Here is a 14,406-nt window from a genome sequence, read left to right as displayed (position 1 = left end):
CCTTTTGCCTTACAGAAGCTTCTCAGTTTCAGGAGGTTCCATTTATTAATTGCCAATCTCAGTGTCTGTGCTACTGGTGTTCCTCTTTTACCTAAATCCACCCCTCCTCTTTTTCTCTTCAAAAAGAACATGTCTCCAAGGTATATGAACCAAACTTGGCATAACAAGTTACAAAAAAGACTAGGCACATGCTCTCATATCAAGGCTGGACAAGGCAAACAAGGTAAGAGGAAATGATGGAGAATGTACTGTGTATGATTATCTTATTGATTGTTAAATAAAATACTGTTTGGCCAATGAGATAGCAAATTAGACAGGACTAGGAGTCAAAGAGGATTCTGTGAAGTGTAGTAGAGAAGTGCTGATCCAGGCAGGAAGTGACATAGCAAGGACTCATATTTAAGCGAAGGAGAAACAGGAAGGGCCATCTTATCCCCTCCACTCTTGCTCCAGTGGCATGATGTGATCCACCGGCCAGGAGGGACGCCAACAAGGCATCCGATAAGATAAGTCTTATAAAATATATAGGTTTATGATAGTTAAGACTGAGCTAACAGATGAGAATCCTAGTCATTGGCCAAGCAGTTTTGAACCTAATACAAGTTTCTGTGTATCAATTTGGGCCCTAACTCAGGTGGGCAGCTGGCATAAAATGTACACATGGCAGTGGGGCTCGGTGGCTTTTGGCAGAAAGATTTATCGTAACAAGGAAAGGAGTCTCAAGAGAGGGAAAAAGAATCAGAGATACTTCTACTCCCATTGTTGGGAGTCTCACAAGAACACTAAGCCTCACAAAAATAAAATATATGGAAAGGACCTATCTTAGACACATATAGGCTCTCTGATAGTCACTGTAAGTTTTTGTTACTATGAGCCCTGCTTAGTTGATTCTGTGTGTCATATTCTCCTGGTATTCTTCACCCCTCTGGCTCCTATAATCTTTCTGAACCCTCTTCTGCAAGGTTTCCCAAGATCCACTTAATATTTGGCTGTGGGTCTCTGTATCTACTTCCATCAGTTACTGGATGAAGCCTCTATGATGACTACTGGGCTAGGCTCAGATCTATGAGTACAGCAGAATATCACTAGGAATCATTTCTTTGACTTATTTTTTCTAGTCCTGTTTGGTTTTATGTGGGCTATCCAGCCTCTGGTCCTGACAATCATGGCAGTGTCAGGCATGTGCCACTCTCATACCATGGGCCTCAAGTTGGACCAGTCATTGATTGGCAACTGTTACAATTTCTGTGTCACCTTTATCTCAGCACATCCTGCAGGCAGGCCACATTGTAAAGTGAAGGCTTTGGCCTGGGTTGATGTTCCAGTTGCACCACTGGAAGCCTTGCCTGGTTATAGAAGATGGATGGTTCAGACTCTGTATCTTCACTAGGGTGACTCTAGTAGGTTTCAGAGAGTTATCATGGTACTAGGTTTCCACATCATGCCCCAAATTTGGCCTCCACCCTTTATGAAAAGGCCTTTGTCTAAGACTTCGATGAATTAATGATGATCACTCACCTTGCCAATGCCTATGGTCAGATGTTGCTTAATCACATGACACTTCCAAAGTCGCAGACTGTCATAGGAAGAGCTAAATAAAATGGAGGAAACATAGCATGAAATGGAGATTAGAATGGTTTTTCACTGCTTCAGCTACTTAGCACACTACGGGTGCTGGTCCCTTGACCAAAAGCCAACAGTGACTCCAAGATATTTAAAGATCTTTTGGTATATATGGTATGTAATATATATGTTGAAATTTCTTAATTGACCACTTTACCCAGGTGATTTGCCTGGTACTATTTATTATGCTGTAAATTCTTCTAAATTTATATGTACTCCATGGCACAAAGTACTCTTTCATCACCATCTTTTCTTTCATCAAAAACATTATCTCATTCATCTTAATCTTTAATGTCACCAATTCCATGAACCTCCCTCTCATGTCTTAACCATCATGAACACTTTTAGATGTTTCCAGCTGCATTATAATTAAGTTACATGCATTCTGCATGGTGTCATATTTGCTGTGTACATTTTTTAAATACTCTGAATCACTATAAAGTCTTGATTTGCAAAGAGAATATCTAGACTTTGCATACTACTTGCATATTTTATTTCATTGTCATGTACCTTTAAACAGTTGTGTCCCTTGAGGCAAGAGTTACTTAAAGTGTACAGTCAAATAAGTAATTACTAGGCACCTTAATTCTGCATATTCCCATTCACCTGATATTTCTTCTTTCATTAAGATGAATATGATAATGGGAATTATAAACCCAATTGCCATAAATTTATTTAAGAAAAGTCTTGATTATCATCCATGCAGATTATTTTAGAAAATAAAAACACAAAAAAATAGGGAGCCAATAATGCACTTATGCATTGCTATTTTAATTTATTTTAGCATAACGATTGAAAAAACCTTAGAAGTTTTCAAAGTCTTACCCCAATAATGTTTAATCTCACAATGTATTTTAAAGATATAACCCCTTCTTTTCACACTATCATATTCTTTAAACTTTTTGGAAAGGTTAATATCTACTGATGGGAAGGTTCCCATCATGATAAATGTCTTGGAGAGATCTGGCATAACAGGAACACACAGTAACATAATAAAAGCAATATACAGCAAGCCGACAGCCCACATCCAATTAAATGAGAGAAACTCAATGCAATTCCTCTAAAATCAGGGACAAGACAAGGCTGTCCATTCTCTGCATACCTCTTAAATATTGTCCTTTAAGTCAAACTTTCACTATTTGCAGATGATATGATAGTCTACATAAGTGACCCTAAAAATTCTACCAGGGAACTCCCACAGCTGATAAACACCTTCAGCAAAGTGACAGGATACAAGATTAACTCAAAAAAAAAAAATCAGTAGCCCTCCTATATACAGATGATACATTAGTGGAGAAAGAAATCAGAGAAACATCACCCTTTACAATTGCCACAAACAACATAAAATACCTTGGAGTAATGCTAACCAAAAAAAGTAAAAGCACTGTATCATAAGAATTTTGATTCTGTAAAGAAAGAAATTAAAGAAGATACCAGAAAATGGAAAGATCTCCCATGTACTTGGATAGGTAGGACCAACATAGTAAAAATGGCAATCTAGCCAAAAGCAATCTACAGATTCAATGCAATCCCCATCAAAATCCCAGCACAATTCTTTACAGAAGTTGAAAGAACAATTCTCAACTTTATATGGAAAAACAAAAGACCCAGGTGTAGGGGAAGCTGTAGCCACACCTACTTAGGGTGCCTGCATTTGCTCTTTCGCTTTTACTTTGCTTCTTGCTGTACAGACTGCTGCCACGCTGGCTGGCTAGGTCGCTCTGTAAGTAAGGCTTTTCCCTATTAAATACCCTTATATCTCTACCTGACTACGTATTAGTAATTTCCCACTATACCCAGGATAGCCAAAATAACCCTGTACAAGAAAAGAACGCCTGGAGGCATCACCATGCCTGACTTCAAGCTCTAATACAGAGCTATAATCCTGAAATAAGCTTGGTATTGGAAGAAAAATAGACAGGTAGACCAATGGAATGAGTTGAAAACCCTGATATTAACCCACAGACCTACGAACATCTGATGTTTTACAAATAAGCGAAATTTATATGATGGAATAAAGAAAGCATCTTCAACAAATGGTGCTGGCATAACTGGATTCTGGCATGTAGAAGACAGCAGACAGATCCATGTCTATTGCCATGCACAAAACGTAAGTCCAAATGGATCAAAGGCCTCAACATAAATCCAGCCACACTGAACCCATTAGAACACAAAGTGGGAAATACACTTGAATTAATTGGTACAGGAGACTGCTTCCTGAACATTACACCAGTAGCACAGACATTGATATTAACAATTGATAAATGGGACCTCCTGAAACTGAGAAGCTTCTGTAAGGCAAAGGGCTCAGTTCGTAAGACAAAACAGCAGACCACAGTATGGGAAAAGATCTTCACCAACCCCACATTTGACAGAGGGCTGATTACCAAAATATACAAAGAAATCAAGAAGCTAGTCTCCAAGACACCAAACAATCCAATTAAAAAGTGGGGTACAGAACTAAATAGACAATATTCACTAGAGGAATCTAAAATGACTGAAAGACACATAAGAAAGTGTTCAACATCTTTAGCCATCAGGGAAACCCAAATCAAAACAGCTCCGAGATACCATCTTACTCCTGTCAGAATGGCTAAAATCAAAAACACCAATGACAGTTTATGCTGGAGAGGATGTGGAGAAAGGGGAACACTCCTCCACTGTTGGTGGGAGTGCCAACTTGTACAGCCACTTTGGAAATCAGTATGGCCACTCCTCAGAAAAATGGGAATCAGTCTACCACAAGATCCAGCAATTCCACTCTTAGGCATATACCCAAAAGAAGAACACTCATACAATAAGGACATCTTTTCAACGACATTCATGGCAACACTATTTGTAATAGCGAGAAGCTGGAAACATCCTAGCTGCCCCTCAACTGAAGAATGGATAGAGAAAATGTGGTACATTTACAAAATGGAGTACTACTCAGTGGGGAAAAAAAAGAACAATGGAATCTTGAAATTCACAGACAAATGGATGGAACCAGAAGAAACCGTTCTGAGCGAGGTAATCCAGTCACAAAAAGACAAACATGGTATGTTCTCACTCATATGAGGGGGAAGGGGAGAGGGAACTAGGATAATGAGAAGGGGAGAAGAAGGGGGGTGAAAAAGACATGATTCGGCAGAGATGTTGAGTTGGGGGGAAGAACAGAAGAGAGCAAGATAAGAGATAATATAATACGGGGAGACATAATAGGTTTAAAGAGAAACCAGGTACTAGGGAAATGTCTGGAGAGCTACAAAGATCACACCAACTAAGCAACACAGGAGAGGCTACCTTAAATACCCTCTCCTGATAATGAGATTGATGACTAATTCATATGCCATAATAAAGCCTTCATCCAGCAGCTGATGGAAGTAGATGCAGACACCCACAGCTAAACCTTGAACTGAACTGAAATCCAGTTGCAGAGGAGGACTGATGAGCAAAGGGATCCATACCAGGCTGGTTTAACCCACAAAAATAGCTGACCTGAACAAGGGAGAGCTCTTGGTCCCCCGACTGATTGCTGGGATACCAGTATGGGACTGATCCAGACCCCCTGAATGTGGTTGTCAGAGTGGAGGCCTAGGAAATCTATGGGGCCTCTTGTAATGGATCAGTTCTTATCCCTAGCATAGAAATGGACTTTGGGAGCCCATCCCACATGGAGGAATACTACCTGAGCCTAGACACAAGGCGGTTGGCCTAGGCCCTATCCCAAAGAATATGAGAGACTTTTAAGATCCCCTAAGGAAGGCCTCACCCCCCTTGGGAGCAGAAAGCATATTGGATAGGTAGGGTGTTAGTTGTTTGGGGGGTGCTGAGGAGGAGGTGAGGGAGAGGGACCTTGGATTGACATGTAAAATGATTTCCTTTCTAATAAAAAAGAAAACCCTACAAAAAATAAATAAATTCATATTGATGAATTCAGCGCAGCACATACCCCACAATCCACTGTGTGTGTGTGTGTGTGTGTGTGTGTGTGTGTGTGTGTGTGTGTGTGTGTTTGTGTTTGTGTGTGAATGCTTCTCTTTCTTAAAATTCAGACTCTCAGTGGAAGAATAGTGACCACAACATATTATGAGTCCTATAGTGGCTGGTATATGGTGGAGGTAGACAGGGTGATAAGGATACTGTCCCAAATCTCATCTTTTTTGAAATTCTCTGAGTCAATAGTAAGTTTGGATGATAAGTACCCAGTACAGGTCTATACACTTTATCTCTGTTTTGCTCTGCTATGTTTTGAATGGATAGCTAGTAATCAGGTCTTTAATAGAAAAGGAACTTTTGTTGTGCTTTCATTATTCCTATTTTTGTAAATCAAGAAGCAGCTGAAAATGTTGAGCCTTTAAGTCAGAGCCTTCCAAGGCTTGTGGGTATAACCCTGATTCAGAGTTGTGATGTGTGATGGTAAAAGTGCCTTCCTCAGACGCCCTAGCCCAAAACTGCTTGGAAAATATTTGGGGCCTGAAGAGAGATGCACACTGAATTTGGTAACCCTTGCCATGCCACCCATGACTATGAAAGCTGGAAAGTCCAATATGCTAAACTGACTTTATGGCCCTATTAGATATGTTCTGTAGTAGTTTCTGCTGGGCAAGTGTGTGCATTCAAACCTGGTGTGGTACTTTTCAAAGTGTGTTTCCCTAGACAGGCGGCCCCAGCATTGCCTAAGAATTCATTAACTTTCTCCATTCATAGATACATGTTTCAGCTTCCATTTCATGGGTTTCTGATAAGTACTGAAACTTAAGAATTGTCTTTATGAGCATCCATTTCCTTGTCTGTCATGTAATAATAATAAATTCTACCTCACATTAATTTTTAATGCTATTTTTCATCCTTATTACAAAATTAAGATTTTACACAAAAATACACTTTGATCAAGGTAAATGTTCAGCAGATATTAAGAATAAAAATTAACCTGTGTTTGATTTTAAAGGCTGCTGGATTTCTAGTTGTTTAATGTCAGTGACTCAATGGGTAGCCTATAATATAAGCAATCATTTAAAAATTTGCATCTAATGGTTCTAGAAAGGATCCAAGTGTAAAATTGTGATGATTAACAAGGGGAAATAAAGCTTTTTATTATGCTCTGTTCTTACAAGTAGAGCCAGGCTAGTTTTCTAGTCTCTTGGATGACTTTAACATGGCATTAACAAGCTTAGTGGATCTTTAAATTTCATAATCTAGGGTTTGGGGGACTGAGTAAAATAAGCTGTACCTCTTAATCTTCCACACTAAGATTTCTTTTTCAAGACAGGGTTTCTCGATGTAGCTTCGGAGCCTATCCTGGCACTCGCTCTGGAGACCAGGCTGGCCTCAAATTCACAGAGATCCGCCTGCCTCTGCCTCCTGAGTGCTGGGATTAAAGGCGTGCACCACCAATGCTCAGCTCTCTGTTTAGATTTTTTAAATCTCTGAATGTGGGTATTGTATTTGGTTTTCAAAAATCAGTCTTCATTGTGTGTATGTGTGTGTGACTCAAAGGAATAGCTAGTGATATTTCTTCTCTAACAAAATAAGAGTTGAGTCTGAAATATGTATCACCCCAGTAGAGGGTGAACTTTACCTAAGTCTTAGTGCAGATAGCTGAAGGTATCATCACATCCATTTCAAGATTGCATTTTTCTGCTATTTATTAATGGTATGGGGGAGCTGTTGAGTGATTCACACCTGAACAGCTTCCAACTTCCAAATAAGTTGGTTGTTTTGTAGGACCACTTCTCCATGGCATCTTCTCTTTGAATACTGGGGAAAAAGAATTGATAATTATTATGTTTTAATTCTTATTCTCAACTGTATTTTAATTTCCACTCATAAAACAACCAACTACATAAGAAGCTTACACAATAGAATTTTATTTTTAAAAATGAAAAAGAATTGAACACAATATTATTTTTAACAAAAAGTCATAGCATATGCTAATTTCAACTATATGAAATAAACCTACTGATATGTGATTGTTTTCTGACACTATTTAAAGCATGTTTCTGGGGCATAGAATACCTATCCCACCTAAAAGAAAACTAATTAACTTCAAGCAAAGTAAATCTACAGTAATTAAATGATTTCTTGTTATATTGATGCCTTTACACTAAGGAAATTTACATTGTGAAATTCATTTATATTAACACACAAAGAAAGGTTGAACTTATTCTAATTTTGGCATAGTTTAGTCTAATTTGGTTTTGAACATGTCTCCAAGTTCATGAGGCAAGACTATCTTTGAGAAAGAGTGGTGGTTTTATCATCATATTCTCAGATGATGAGATCCCAACCTTGATTGAGGCATCCTTCCCCTAACAGCTAACCCTCTGCTTTCAGGTAACAGTCTATGTGTATGATTGCATGTATTTTTGCATGTTTGGTCACAACTAAAACACACACTACTCTTTCATTTTCAATTCATCCATTATTTAAGTAAGGACATTTATGTTTAATATTAGCTTTTTTTCAAAACTAGTTTACATATTAAGCTTATTAAGACCCTAATGATCACAAATAGAGAGGCCATAGCCTCATGAGACAATAGTTACTTAAAAAAAGACTAGCTTTTTTTTTCTATCATGATATAATATCCATTTTAAAGTAACAGAAGTCAGTTTTTTAGAAGGTGAATTCTATGTAAACAGCATGTACTCATAATTACCCAAACATATGGGTGATATGAAGCCAAACTCCCTTTTGTAAATTAGAATGAAAAGAGAAGTCACAGTGTAATAATTTCCTGAGGCAACCACCCATACTTTCACTCAAAATGTAAACTACACATAAGACTAAAATTCCTAACTGTCCTCTCTACTTGGGTGGAGAGCTGTGGACATACAAAGTATCCTCAACACAGTGTCGTCAGTACTCTCCAAAAATTAAGATAAAGGTGCCCCAGTTTTTCTGAATTCCTCTAACATAATTGTTTCCTTTATCTGTGCTTATTCATTATGTTCCCTTTTAAAAAAGGCCTGCCCACCTGCTCTCTCTCTCTCTCTCTCTCTCTGTCTCTCTCTCTCTCCCTCTCTCTTTCTCTTTCTGTCTCTCCTCTCTAGCTGTTCCTGTCCCCAGAGACTGGTCTCCTCCCTCCCCTCCCCCTTTTTATGATCCTTTTTCCTTAATAAAAAGTCCTCCACTTGAACTCTGTCACATGGCACCTTTCTCTCACGTGCCACTTTTAAAAATTACAACAGATGCTCCGTTGTCCACAAGGCTGGATGTCTAACTGGTCTTCAGTATGTACTGGAATCCTGAAGAAGTAGTCTCAGTGCTAATGAGGGAATGGATATGCTAGCAAGGTGAGGGGAAGTAGTCAAAGAACAAATGCTTCCTTCTTCTGTGTCCTTACATAGGCTTCTAGAACGAGGTGTGGCCTGGATTAAAGGGGTGTCTTCCCAACTCAAGATCTGGATCTAAGGTGTTTATCTTCAGGCCTCTAAGGTCTGGACTTGAATGAATTCACCCACTTCAAACTAAGAAAACAATCCCTCTGACAGGTGTGCCCTCCATTTCTGGATTGTAGTTCATTCCAGATGTAGTCAAATGGACAGCTAAGAATAGACACCATACTTGGTTTGGCTTCATTTCTACACTTTACTTGAAATAGATAAATTTGCTCAGTCTTGTATTTTAGAGTGGTATTTCCATTTTACTAGTTGTTACTTCTCAACTGCCACTTCTGTCTCTTAAATTGTACAGGGAGACCCGACTCACATTCTCTTTTGTGAGATGACATTGAGAAAATTCTTGTCTAGTTAAGGAGTAAAGCAGAAAATAAAATCAAATATTAGAAACTAATTTTTTTAAAAAACCATAAACTTGGTTTTGGGATACCTGAAAAACCCAGAAAGGCTTGTCTGTTGCTTGTGTTTGCATAAATGGATGCTGATACTTCTATGTCTGCCCTGTACATTTTCTAGAAGAGATCAAAGCAATGAAGAGTGGACACCATTAAGCATCTCCTCTGAAGAAGAAAATGGTAGTTTGTGTGGACATCCATGTACATTGCAAACCCTAATTATTGACATGCTAATTCCCTCTATGTGAAATACTTAGTTGGATTAGGAGCCTATAAATTATGGCCCACTGTTTGCCTGAACACAACTTAAGAGCAAATTTTACTCTTAAAGTTTGGAATTACTGCAAAAATAAGAAAAATGATGTTTCGTGTCACATAAAAATGCTAAGTGGCACATTTCAGTGAGGCTGAATCTGGACATATAAGAACACAGCCATGCCTGTGACAGTTTTCCTGCTATGGCACAGTAGAATTACCCCAGCCAATACCATGTGGCACACAAAGCTTAAAATACCATTGTGGTTCAGAAAGGGTAGAAAGATGGACAATAAACCTGCATGACTCCCATAACTTTTCTTCACTTTTTTATTTGCCTCTAACCTCTCAGGTTAAACATAATGACTTTTCTAAAGCTATTTCTGCATTATGTGGTACCAGTCTATTCCAATGGATATTGGTAAAAAAGCTCTCTAAATACATAAATAATTTATTAGAAACATGTACCATGGAACTATTTATAAAGAAGAATAAAAATTAATTGTGCAGCTGAGTGAGTGTCACTCTAGCAACTTTGGTATGGAATTCTCGAAGTAACAGACCCTGTCTCCAAAATACTGACAAGCCCGTCTGTGCAGAGTTATTTCTCATCTAGTCCATGGCCATAACTTTTAGCTTCCAAAGTATGTTTCATTCCTATTGAGAGAAAAAAGTAATTTGCACATATCCAATGTATATTTATACATGCATGAAACAGAAGCTGCTTTTACCAAATAGTCAGTGTTACTCACAGAGATGATCATTTCCAGCCCTCATTTATATCAAAGCTAGTTTGATATTTTCCTCATATGAACTCATACTGAATATTTTCAATCCTTATTATTGAACAATTTTATACATTTATATAATTTAGTTGTTTTTATCCTTCTCCATTCTCTCTTATACCTACACCATATTCTGCCAGAATCCTTTCCTCTTACTTTTGTGTCTTCTTCCATGTGGCCCACAGTGTTATTAGAGATTCTTGACTAAATTCTATTCATTTTTACTTCTATATTCAACAGTGCATGAAGCCACCAAGAGGATAAATATCATATATATATGGTTATAAATGTTTTTTCTAGTTTAAAAAAAACAAATGCTTCAGATTTTCTTGATAATAGTTAATACCTTTAACTATAGATTTCATTGGAAAAGCAAGCAACAGGATTAGCTCTTTTTTGTGGGGGGGGCGAGGGTGAAAAATGTGCTAAGTTTATGAAGTTTATGGGTCCAGTTACTACTACATGGAGGTAGAAGGGAAAAAACCCAAGAATATGTATAAATTATTGAACTTGGCTACTTGCAAATAAAATTTCATTTACAGGTATAAATGGTAAGCTGCATTTGGCCTGACAGCTGGGGTCTGCTCCTCTCTTATCTAGAATTTATACTTTTGCTTCCTAAGCATGGGCAGATTTTGCAACATCTCTGCCTCGAGACCCCAAACCTCCTCCTCTTTGACTTATTCTTTTATTAAAAATGTGTTTTGAATTAGTAGACTTTTCAATCACCCTTAAGTTTATAGGAAAATTGAGCAGGAAGTAGAGTTATGTAACTCTTTGCCATTACCCCACCACATCTACTACTTCAGTTTTTATCACTATCAGTGTATCACACTAGTGTGACACAAAATTATTGCTAATAAGCCAATATTGGCATATTAATATTAACTGAAGCCCACAGTTTTGAATAGAGTTCACTCTTGCTGTTGAACATTGTATGAGTTTGAATGAGAGCATAATGAAATGTGGCTACCATTACTGTTTTGAGGCCCTGAACTAAACCTCCCCTGTGTTCCAACTAATATATCCCTAGCCAATTTTCATGTGTTCTTGTGGCTTGAAAATTCCTTTTCATCATAAAATAATTGTCTATTGTCTGAATCTTCTTTGTTCCATGTCCACATATTTAGGTGATCTCTTTATAGCAATCGCTCCCTTCTGATCACTAACAGGGCTTTCACATTCCATCTTCAGCTGAATGTACAGATTCAAGGGCTTCCATTGTGTTCTTCTAAGACCCAAATTTATATTACATCATGTCATCTCTTCTTTCAAAACAGAAATCTTTAGTGAGTGACTTCTGGGTGACTACCACTTATCCTTTAATATTCATCTAAATAACATCACATTTAAAGATCTTCCCATCTTAGGCAGAAATAGCTTTCTCATTTCTATCTAGAAGTGTGCTGTATAATTCTGACACAATGATCTCCCTTACTAAAATGATAACAAACCTCTCAGAAGCCAGGAATGATATATCCTTACCTACCTGATGGGAGATGTTACTCTGTATATGTTTCTCTTATTGGTTGATGAATAAAACATTGTGGCTAATAGAAGCAAGGAGATAAGCAGGACTAGGAGATGAGGAGAATCCTGGGAAATGTAGGCCTGTGTAGTGGAAGAAGGAGTGACAGGTCTAGACCCTTCTCCAGTAAGATAAGGCCATGTGGAAATATAAATATAAAAGGGTTAATAATTAAGACAGAACCAGCATTGGACCAAACCAAGCCCTCTGAATATGGATGCCATCTAGGAGGTCAAGACAGTCTATAGGACATCTAACGTTGGAGCCAGTGTTTATCCCTAGAGCACAAAGGTACTTTGGGAGCCCATTCCCTATGAGGGATGCTATTGCAGCCCAGATACAGCAAGGAGAGCCTGGGCCCTCCCCCAAATAGATGATAGACTTTGATGGTCCCCTGTGGAGAGCCTCACTATCCCTGGGGAGGAGGTGGAGGGTGGGTTGGGGGGAGTTGGTGGGGAACATGGGAGGATGGGAGGGCAGGGAATGGGGACATGGATATGTCAATATGAGTGCTTCTAAAGTAAAATGAAAATTAAAAAATAATTAAGACAGAGCTAACCAATATGAAGCCCTAGTCATCGGCCAACAGTATTATAATTAATATAAATCTCTGACTGTTTATTTGGGGCAAGGCAGGTGTGGAATCAAGAGGGAATTCCCATTACACCCACCCTTTTCCAGCAACCAGAGTAAGACAACAGAGTAGACAATGAATGTTTGTCAAATGCAGCAATGGGTTTGCTATTCATGAAGAAATAGAAACAAAGCTGATCTCATTGTTCCTTACACTTTCAGTTCTTTATAAGCTACTCAAGTTGGTTTCACATTGAGCTACACTTTGAAAATTTAAAACTAAACTTCTCATGGTATATACCTCATAGGTGATCTAAGGCTTTTTTTGTTCACTGACAGAGTTTTCTTTAAAAAAAATAAGTAATAAAGTATATAGAACAATTCTTCCCAAATTCCAGCCTTTTATTTCAACTTGTTCTTACAGTTTTTTCAACTTTTTTATTATTAATTTTATAGCTAATAATATTTACCCACCTGTGATTTTTTTTTGTTAAGGAGTACATCAATTTTTTAAACTGACCTAGAATTTAAATCTAACCCATCATAAAATACATTAAGGTAAAATTTACATGTTGAACCATGGGAAAATACTCTACCAATATTGAGGTAATATTTTGTAAAAGGATAGAATGCACCAGGCAAAAATTGCGTTACATGTTTCAGCCTTATTTTGCCCACAAATACAAGGTGCAAGTATTTGACCTTTCAGAAACAGTGGTGAGTACATTTCAAATGGCATCCATTTCCCAAAGCAAGAATCCTGTTCACTGTGCCTGACGCCTTAGCCTCACCCCTACTTCCAACCTACTGCAGCAGCATCCATTCATAGCACTGACTGATGTCTCAAATCTTTCTGCAACCTCTGAAATGTTTTTGCCAGTCCAGCATTTCTCTCTATCCACTGACAATGCCTGACTCACACAACAGTATTTCCTGCCTGGGGTTGCACAAGCCATGCCCAAATCCTTGTATCCATTCTGGCTCTCCTCTGTTCTTCATGACTAGCAAGAAGCAGCTTTCCAAAATTGCATTTGATTTTTTTAAATGTTCCTGTCGTAAAGCATTTAACATCTTTTTCTCATTGCTAGGGAAAGGCCCAAACTCTTTAAAAATGACCACCTTGTTTAGCTCATAACTAGCACCTAAAGACCAGCTATAAGATCCCCAGCTTCATGTTTTGCTTTCTGTTTTCATTGTTCATGTTTTGTATTTCAAATGTTTTTTCTCTGCCTCAGGACCTTTGTGCAAGCTGTTACTATTTCCAGCAACATTGTTTACCCTGCTCTTCATCTAGTTAAAATACACTTCGAGTTTCACCTCAGAGTTTAGTGCTTTGTTTACCAATCCATGCTGGGTTGAGTTTAAGTGATCTCAGTGAAATCATTCCATTTTAGAAAGTCCTTATAACAGTAATATCCATAGTGTAAGCCTTTGCCCCATCCCTCCATATCCCATATTCTCTAAGAGAAAATAAACCACATCAGTTTATATTCACTGAGTTATCTCCAGGTTGATGGGGAAATCCTTATGGGTATGTTTTTTTCTTATTGGTTAATGAACAAAACACCAATTGACTGATTGGCCAGGCAGGAAGTGGCATAGCTGGGCAGAATCAGAATATAAGCAGGGACAAACAAGAAATAACTTTCTTCTCTTCTCTTCTCTTCTCTTCTCTTCTCTTCTCTTCTCTTCTCTCTTCTCTGTGGAAAAGCTGAGCCAGCCATAGCAGGCAAAGGAGTTGTAGGTCTGGTAAGGCAAGACCATGTGAAAATACATGGATTAGTAGTTATGGATTAATAATTAAGTCAGAGTTAGTCATTTAGAAGCATAGCTAACAGCCAACAGATTTATAATTATTATAAGTC

General features: G+C 38.1%; 1 protein-coding gene across 3 annotated transcripts in view; it reads left to right on the top strand.

Moving 5' to 3' along the window:
• Positions 1-14,406, top strand: part of Fgf14 (fibroblast growth factor 14) — a 585,881-nt gene that overhangs the window by 553,163 nt on the left and 18,312 nt on the right. The window lies entirely within an intron of this gene.

The sequence above is a fragment of the Cricetulus griseus genome (genome assembly GCF_003668045.3).
Source record: "Cricetulus griseus strain 17A/GY chromosome 1 unlocalized genomic scaffold, alternate assembly CriGri-PICRH-1.0 chr1_1, whole genome shotgun sequence".
NCBI classification, from domain to species: Eukaryota; Metazoa; Chordata; class Mammalia; order Rodentia; family Cricetidae; genus Cricetulus; species Cricetulus griseus.
This window is presented reverse-complemented; position numbering and strand designations above follow the sequence as displayed.